We start from the raw sequence: 9,772 nt of genomic DNA on the forward strand, positions 1-9,772 counted from the left end.
TGCGTTTATATTTTTTTTCAGTGTACTTATTTTACTATAAATGTGATCATACTTGACTATTTTTATTCACAAATGCGAGTGAAATGCTCGCACTATGTAGCCCTGACCACCCGCCAATGTGGCTGGTGAAATAGACATTTTACCCCCTATATTTGCTATTTCTCTGTCTCTATCGTTCAGAGGAAGTGAGAAGGCCTGAAAGAGGAAATATCCAGTGATGGGTCCAAAATTTCACCCTTTTCTCTGTATAGTGCACTACTTTTGACCAGGGCCCATAGGGCACTGGTGAAAAGTCGTGCACTATGTAAGGAATAGGATGCCATTTGGGACTCAGACATGCAGTGTCTCAGCTAGGGAGTCACAAAGTTGTTGAGTTTCCCCTCACTCCACTTCTCTTTAACCCCACCCTCCTGTTTCAGTGACAAATGAGAGACTGTTCCTCCTCAAACGCACCAAATTTGGGCCTGATGACAATTTTAAATTGGAAATGAGGTTACAGTAGGACAGTATCAATAGTCGATGTTGCGAAAACTATACAATAAACATGGTGAGAGCTTCCTCAACTTTAGTGCCATGGCTAAATTAACAAGTCAATCAATAATTCCTTAGCCTAGATTTCCAACAAGACTTGGAAGGATGACATTGGCAAATGCTGCTGTCATATGCCAAGTGGTCAACGTTGTCAAAAGTGTTTGCCAAAATTCCAATGCAGCAAAACAAACTCAGCAGAAACAGGAAAATACAAAGGAAGACTTGTCGGAAAGGCAACAAGGGCAGACTCATTGAAAGACAGGATCTGTCAGAGGAAGTAACCTGCAATGCAATGGTGTGACTCAGGCCAAGGATCTGTGTAGCACCTTGCATTATGTACAGAAAACGAGATGAAAAAAGAGGCAGATAGGCTAAATGCCTATACAATAGCAAAGTGTTTTATATTAAAAGTCATGCTGTCTGAGTAAAGTTTTAAAGGTTTAAGTATTTAACAATAGATTTACACGGAGTATACCAAACATTAGGAACCACCCCTTTTGCCCTCAGAACAGCCTCAATTTGACGTGGCATGGACTCTACAAGGTGCCGAAAGCGTTCCACAGGGATGCTGGCCCAAGTTGAATCCAACGCTTCCCACAGTTCTGTCAAGTTGGCTGGACTTCGTTTGGGTGATGGACCATTCTTGATACACACGGGAAACTGTTGAGCGTGAAAAACCCAGCAGCATTGCAGTTCTTGACAAAAAAACGGTGCGCCAGGTACCTACTACCATAACCTGTTCAAAGACACTTAACTATTTTGTCTTTCCCATTCACCCTCTAAATGGCATGTCTCAATTGTCTCAAGGCTTAAAAATTGTTCTTTACCCTGTCTCTTACCTTTCATTTACACTGATTGAAGTGGATTTATCAAGTGACTTCAATAAGGAATCATAGCTTTCACCTGGATTCAACTGGTCAGTCTATGTCATGGAAAGAGCAGGTGTCCTTAATGTTTTGTATACTCAGTGTATACTGTATACCGTAATTGCTCTAAATATGCATATTCTCGTCTACCTCGCTATATAAACAGATTATACCAGACTCCTGCACCTCTCTGATTCAGAGGGGTTGGGTTAAATGCGGAAGACACATTTCAGTTGAAGACATTCAGCTGTACAACTGACTAGGTATCCCCCTTTACCTTTCCCTTTCTTCCCATTCTAGAGCTCCATTCGTGTGGGGAGACTGCCAGCCTGGTCTTTAGTTCTGCTCTGATGAGCCACTTTGTTATGGAGGTGTCCTAATTAAAGTACTCCAAAAGACTGGCTGTGTCTGAAATGGTGCCCTATTCCCCATGTAGTGCACTACTTTTGGCAAGGGCCCATGGGGGATAGGGTGCCATTGTAGGGGATAGGGAGCGATTTCGGAAGCAACCTCTCTCTAACAGGCTATTGCTCCAACTGTTTTCATTTCATTGCACAAAAAGGATGATGCAATGGTGAGAGGGGAGGGGGGGGGGGGGAATTCATCTATTGTAGGATAACTTGTCTTTCTAGATGAAACAGAAAGAAGTGACGATTAATTCACAACCCACATAGCTCCTCTCTGCAAAACCTCCAGTTAGACAGACAGAAAGAGATAGGGAGGAGGAGAGGTGGCTCTGGCTGAGTGGCTCTGTTATTGTGGTTTCCTCTCTACTTTTTCTGCCCTCAAGTGTTACATGAAGGCTCATTTGAAATGAACTGGTAAACACTATACATTACAGTTACCCTAACAAATGATTTATACAGGGTTTATAATTAGTTTATTACTAAACGAGACCACAGCCACCGCTACCAGTAGGCTACTTTACACCTGCGAATCATGATGTCGTGCTCGATAAGGCTTTAACAGGCTTAGCTCAGTTGATGTGTTCTAACTCAGTGCAATCATGCAATCAAACGGGATGTTCTAATGCTAGCGAAAGGGGATTCTACATGATGGGGTGGGGGGGGGGACATTCTGGGGACTGGAGGTTCAAATGGAGGCAGGCAGGGAAGAGGTTTTCTGATAGTCACAGTACGAGTGGGCACTCCAAACACTATCATCAATCTTGTCCCATAACATATTGACAGTCTATTGAAGCCATTTTCTGCACAAAAAAAAAAGTTGTTTTGTTTGTTGGTCTTTATTAAATCCAACCTTAGGGGAGGGGATCCATGATCATCACTACAAGAGGCCTTTCTAGGGAGTTTTTCTTAGCCTCTGTGCTTCTACACCTGCATTGCTTGCTGTTTGGGGTTTTAGGCTGGGTTTCTGTACAGCACTTTGTGACATCAGCTGAAGTAAGATGTAATTTATAAGTACATTTGATTTGATACCATCATCAATACAATTTGCAGGCATTTCACCCCACAACACTCACCCCTTTGGGAGTCCCTTTGGGAGTCTTGACCAGGCAAGACTTTTCCAGGTTCTGATATCCGCCGATCACTTCGATCTCCTCCGTAGTGGGGTATCTCGTCTTGCCTCTCTCTACTACCTCGGTTAGGACAGGCATCTGGGCCTTGGTAGACGTCTTGACCGGGGGTCCTGAGGATACTGAAACCGATTCCACGGCTGCCCCTCCAACAGGCTTCCTGGGGGTGATGGTGATGGTGGTGCCCCTCTTGACCTGCTGGCCTCCAGAGACTGTTCTGATGGTGAAATGGGTCGGAGAAGGGGAAGGGGAGGGAGAGACGGAGGGGGACTGGGGTGGGGAGGGTGAGCATGGGGAGGATGATGTGGTGGGTGGGACTCCCTGGTCTGGGTGTAATGAGTTCTCAGTAGAGGGGGTCAGGAGAGATCTGGAGTTGATGGTAATGGATCGGGGCTGATTGGGTTGAGGAGGCCTTTCAGAGTGCAGTTGCGGATTAGACCGAGATTTTCTGGGATTTAGGGGTGTTTGCTGGTCCTTTTGCCTCGGATGCATCTGTTGAGGTTCCTTATTAGGCTGGTTGTGTGATATCCTTGTGCTTTGCTGAGCTTCAGACTCTTTAGCTTTCAAATTTGTTTTTTTACTAAAAGTCGACTGTGCTGCGTTGTCGTCGTGTGATTGTCTCTGTACTTCCTGTTGTTCTCGCAACCGAAGCTGTTCCACCTGACGCTGTATAATCTGAAGTCCGGAATTCTCTTCACAAGAGGCCTTATTCCCAGATGCCCCACCACCACCCTGTGCCAGCCTCCCAACTGATCTCTCCAGACTGCTTGGCTCCTGTTGTTCTGCTGATATCCGGGACTGTACCTTGGGTGTGTGTGAAGGGATGGGCCTATCCACGGTCCTCTCACTCATGCACACCGCCGTCCTGGGCCCCACTGTTTTCAAGCTATAGATCCGGCTCATCTCAGCAAGAGAGGGGGAGAAAGAGTCTGAGGGTGAAGGAGAGCGTGAAGGAGACAGATAATGCAACCTGTCCTCTTCCTCCGAGAGTTTATCCTCTCCTACTTCTCCTCCTCTGCCTCTGCTGTCCTGTTTTCTCTGCCGACCCCTGTCACACCGTAACTCATCTACTACATGTTTTATTGGATCTTCCTCTCTCTCGATCGTGTGATCGGTTTCTTCCTCTCCTTTGACAGATTGCGAGAATGAGAGAGGAACAGGAAGCTCAGGGTCGGCTTTCAACACGCTCACTTCCTGTGTGACGTAAAACTGAGTGGAAGTTGTCTGCGATGCAGAGCCTTCCTGTCTCTGTCTCTCTCGCCCCATTTCGTTCCCCCTCTCTCCTTCATCACACCTATCTGAACTTGAAGCTCTTCTTACTCTTCTAGCCCCAGCCTTTTTCATTCCCTCAGTCGCATCTCCATCATCCCCCGTTGCTTCCGCTCCGTCCATGTTCCTCAGCCTCTCCTCCCTCTGCCGGATTTTCTCTCGCAGGGATTCGATACGAGACAAAGGCTTGCCGATCCTCCAACTATCCCTCCTCTCCACACCTTTCCCTCCCTCTCCTTCGCAGCTCTGGTCGTCTTCGCTTTGGAGGCTTGGCCTTTTGTTCTCTAATGCCTCCCCCACACCGTAGAACACTGTCCTGGGTATATGCATCTCAAGTGGTGTTGGAGGGATTCCAACTGAGGAAACGTGCTTTGGAGACTTGGGAGACTTAGGGGTCACTTCCTGAACGGACATTTCAGGGTAGACATGACTGTGCACGTGTGTGCCAGGTGAGTGTGCGCTCTCCTTGCTTACCTCACTTGGCACCCTGTAAGCTTTGCTCCCTCTCACATTCTTTGTGTCCTCCCTCATCACACATTTGCTATCCTGAGTTAATGTTTGGGTCCCTTTGTGATTGTCAAGTTCATTGGCTGTCTCTCCGACTCTCCCTATCTTATTGATAAGATCCCCTGCGTGCTGTGATAGTGCTGACTGGGTTGAATGGTGTCCCGGCACTCCTTGACTACTATGCCAATCTGTTCCTCTATGCGCCACAGTGCTGAGCAAGGTGGGTGAACACTCTGTAAATGCTGAGACATGTCTGTAATGGCTTTCGACAGACTGAGGAGGACTGGCTCTGTCTACAGAGAGGGTGATCACACAGTTTTGCTGAGTTGTTTCAACTGACATTGTGCAGTCCCTTACTTCTGACATCCTCTTGACATCCCTTGCGTCTGATCCTCTTCTAAAGTCTGACCCCCTTCTGTCCCTCACTAGAGGTTCTGCCTGTCTTCCAACCACCACCTCTCTCTCTGTGCTCCTCGCCCTCTCCATCCCTCTCTCTCTTTCTTCTGCCATTTGCTTTACCTCTCTTTCCACTGCTCTCTCTCGCCCATCGTGTTTGATAGGCACTCTTCGCGCAAATGATGCCTCTGTGTTTGTAACTGCGGCCCTTGTAAACCCTGCCTCCTCATACATATTCTGTGTTAGTTCCTCTGTCCCCTTGTTACTATATTCGAATTCCACTCCTGATACAATCTCGACCCCATGGTCAGTCTCTTTCCCTGTGTTACTTTCCAAAGCAGGCTGTCTCTCAGGCTGCCCCTCTTCCTCCCTGTCTGTTTTTATGAATCCCTCTCTATGCTTCCCCAACCGCTCTTTATCTGAAAGCCGGGTCCAGCCCCCCTGCTTGCCTCCCCTCTCTGACCATTCCCCCTCCACTACATATCCCCTAGGTGCCACCCTCCTGTCTGAACATGTCCTCTCCACCACCTTCCTATCATGGTTCCCCTCATCCTGCATGCCATTCTCTTTTGTGCATATCACCTGGTCAGAGAAGCTGAATGATCGCTTGTTCACACCCCTGAATCCTGCACGTTTCTCCTCCCCTCTCCTGTCTCCATCCTCGTCCTCGTCCAGACCAAAATTTTCTCTGTCCCTACCAGGCCGGCTGAAACAATCTGAGCTTTTAGACCGGGACGGGGGCTTTGGATGTTCCCTGAATTTCTTTGTATGTTCCCCAAATTTACTCAGCAGCTCACTCATCCTAACTCTTCTCTCATTGTGGATACTTTCATCTGTGTCACCACATCTCCTATCCTGTTGTTCTGAAGCTGCTTGTGTTCGTGGTCGGTCTTTCTCCCTCAAGTTCTCCCTCTCTTTATCTTTCATCATCAACCATGCCACCTCTCTCTCCAGCCCCCTCTCACAGTCCTTTCTTCCATCTTTATTGCACTTTGCTTCTCTCTCTCCCTTCTCTTTGCCATCTCCTTCCCTGCCTGTCCCTTTTAGGCCTCCACTCCTGCAGTCCTCAGTGCCAGCTAAGGGTTTAATGATCAATACCTCTGATGCTCGGATCTCCGTGACACTCCTTCCACCAGATAGAAACTCCTTGAAGTCCATCTTTACATCTTTCTTTTCCTGCTCCTCTTCCATCACCTCCCTCTCCCACTCTCTCCTTCTGCCCCTCCTTTCATCACTTCCCTTTCTGTCCTGTTCAATAATGATGATGTTGTCTGCTCTGATGGTACGAAGGCCTGGGACGAGTGGATGGGGGTACTTGGGGCTTGGAGGATCTGAGTCTCCCTCCTCCCTCTCCTCCTCCTTTCTCCCTCTCAGGCATTCCCTTTCCCTGTCTCCCACAGTATCCCGGCTCGTCTCTCTTCCGGCACTTCTGTCCCTTTCTTTGCCCCCACTTCGTTCCCTGTATCGCTGTAGTTTTAATTCTATATCTCTTCCCCTCCCAGACTCCCCATCATGACCTCCGACATGGCCTCTTTCCTTCTCTTTTTCCCTCTCTCTCCCTACTTCTATTTCCTGCTCATTCCCTTTCTCGTGGCCCATCTCCCCAGCCCTCTCTTCTTCTCTTCCCCTTCTCAATCCGCCATGCGTGCGAATGAATGGATTTTGTTGGACAGGGGTGATGGTCTCCCTTAACACCCGACTCTGCGGTTTAGACTCTTCATCCAGCCAAGGCCCTGTGACATCTGGGCTGAGTGGTGATTCACTTCCCAGCTGCACCAGTGTAGCGCTGTCTGGGTCACTCACAGCATCAGAAGGGGACCTGCCCTCCTTGACTTGGAGGGGGCCCTCTCTTTCCTTGTCCCCGAAACTCTCCTGTTTCATTCTTCTCCTCTGGATGATCCCTCGCTTCCAAACAGGCATGCTGGCGAGTTTGGCCTCCTCCTCTTTTTCCCTCTTCTCTCGCTCCTCCTCCTCCCTCCTCTTTCGCTCCAGCAGGAGTTGTTTCCATTCCGGTAAAGAGGAGACAGACATAACAGAGAAGAGCTTTTGCTTTTGGCAAGATTCCTAATCTTCCTCTCGTTTGATGCTCTGGAAACAGGTCTGTCAAAAAGGACACAGCAAGATGTTCATAAAAAATATAATAACCATATGTTTTGATTTAATTTGTATAGCATATTCCTTGTGACTCACTTTGCTTTCAAATCCGAATAGATATTTTTATTGAAATGTAGCTTACTAACAGGTCTACTTTGTATATTTCTATGACATCATGTATAGAGGCTATGTAACTCAACCACGTAGCCTATTTACTGGTTTACATTTTACACAGGCTTCATCCTCCCCTCATGGTTACTTTCCCTAATCATAAAAAGTTAACATACCATCGACGCATAGTTATTATGGAGAGATATTCAGTGCCAACAGAAATTGTATGTGAATTCCATAATTTTGCACAAATTGAATCATTTAATTAAACAGGGAATGGAACGGCTGTCCTTAGAAGGGCCATGACAGGGCTATTCAACTATATTATTATGTGGGCCAAATTGATGTGGGCCATGTTCCAGAGAGTCTTAGCTTTCAGGAATGGGGTTAAAATGCTAGAGCTTAAAATATTGTTAATCTAACTGCACTGTCCAATTTACAGTAGCTATTACAGTGAAATAATAACATGCTATTGTTTGAGGCGAGTGCACAATTATGAACTTTGAAAATGTATTAATAAACCAATTAGGCACATTTGAGCAGTCTTGATACAACATTTGAACCGATATGCAATGGTTCATTGGATCAGTCTAAAACGTGTAACATACACTGCTGCCGTCTAGTGTGCAAAGTCTAAATTGAGCCTGGGCTGGAATAATACATTATGGCCTTTCTCTTGCATTTCAAAGATGAGGGCACAAAAAACAATCATGTTTTTTCTTTGTATTATATTTTACCAGACCTAATATGTTATATTCTCCTACATTAATTTCACATTTCCACAAACTTCAAAGTGTTTCATTTCAAATGATTTCAAGAATATGCATAACATTGCTTCAGGTCCTGAGTTACAGGCAGTTAGATTTGGGTATGTCATTTTAGGCGAAAATTGAAAAAAAAAGGTCAGATCCTTAACAGTTTTTTAACATGCACACTATGCCTCTGCACGTTTGCACTCCAAACGTTCCCCACAATTTCGCACTCTTTGTTTTAAGCTGGGTGCAAAGGATGTTAAAAAATCGTCCTCCAAACTTACCAAATCCTTGGTATTCCGCAGTAATGCTTTATATCCCCCTCTGTGTCGGTTTGAGAGTTTTCATCTTCAGAATGAAGAGCGACTGTGTACCTCCGGTCGTGCGTAATGCGCTCGAGGTACTACCTCGAAGATTGTTCTGTATCTAAAGCTTCGGTAGCTTCCGATGTAGTTGATTAATCGATGTCAAAAAGTCAGGATTAATAATGTTTATATAGCTCCGTTATTTAAAGATGACCTCGGAGTGAATCAGAGCATATACACTTAAAACACCTCCATTGGTAGTAAATATTCCCCGGCTGCAGTGCTGTCCGACAACTGTAATCCGCTAATTACATTAAATTCCGTCAGAGGAGTAAGTGGCACACACCATATTGGCCGACCTAAGAAAAGGCGTTTAAAGAAGACTCCCGTCTGCCGGTCACCCACCCCTCATCCCTACGTCCCACTAATTGGAAGAGAGAGAGAGAGAGGAAATAAGGAGAGAAGGGGGTCACCGCAGTCAGACCGTGATGCTGACAGTCAGGGTTGAGGTGATGAGAGTTACCCGATGTGATGTGAAAAGCTTCAACCCGTCGTCCCGGGTGGAATTAATCATAAATTCTGGATAACATCAAAGTGGCGTACACTAGGATACATGCTCAGGAAATCAATCAGTCTGTTATGTAACCTAATCTGCAGGCTCAGCTACAGTAGTTAGCCCAGATCAGACAGTTGAGAAATCATGCATAAGAGAATAGCCTAGACTACATCAATGGTAAGAGCCTAAATTAAAGTTAAATTAACTCAAAAAAGTAAATGTACAACGCCCCCGCACATTGACTCTGTACCGGTACCCCCTGTATATTGCCTCGCTAGTTACTGCTGGACTTTAATTATTTGTTACTTTATTTCTTATTTTGGGGGGGATTTTTCTTAACTGCATTGTTTGTTAAGGGATTGTAAGTAAGCATTTCACTGTAAGGTCTTCTTCACCTGTTGTATTCGGCGCATGTGACAAATGACATTTGATTTGATTTGAAATGTATTACTGCCTGCATTTATTGACATTGTGTTGTAGTTGCTTATCATTTGTTCCAGTGCAAGATCTTAAATGTATCCATGTTTGTTTTGTTATTGCAATTCAATCTATATAAAATAACGAAACAATGAATAACTTGTCCTTTCGATCATCCATGTACACAATACAATGAATCCCCTGGAATGAATTCAGCTATTCAAGTCCTCTTACATTGATTTACTGCAGCAATTACTGCAACACAAAGGATATATCAAGGGCACGGCGCAATAAAACAAGGATGATGGAGAGAAAAGGATAAGACAAAGACATTCAAAATGTGACAGAATGTGTGTGGGGGGGGGGACATAGCAAAAGAATTGGACAAAAACAACAAAACGAAAGACAACAGCAGAATGCAGCACTGACAATCA

Source organism: Salmo trutta, chromosome 36 (assembly GCF_901001165.1).
Source record: "Salmo trutta chromosome 36, fSalTru1.1, whole genome shotgun sequence".
NCBI lineage: Eukaryota > Metazoa > Chordata > Actinopteri > Salmoniformes > Salmonidae > Salmo > Salmo trutta.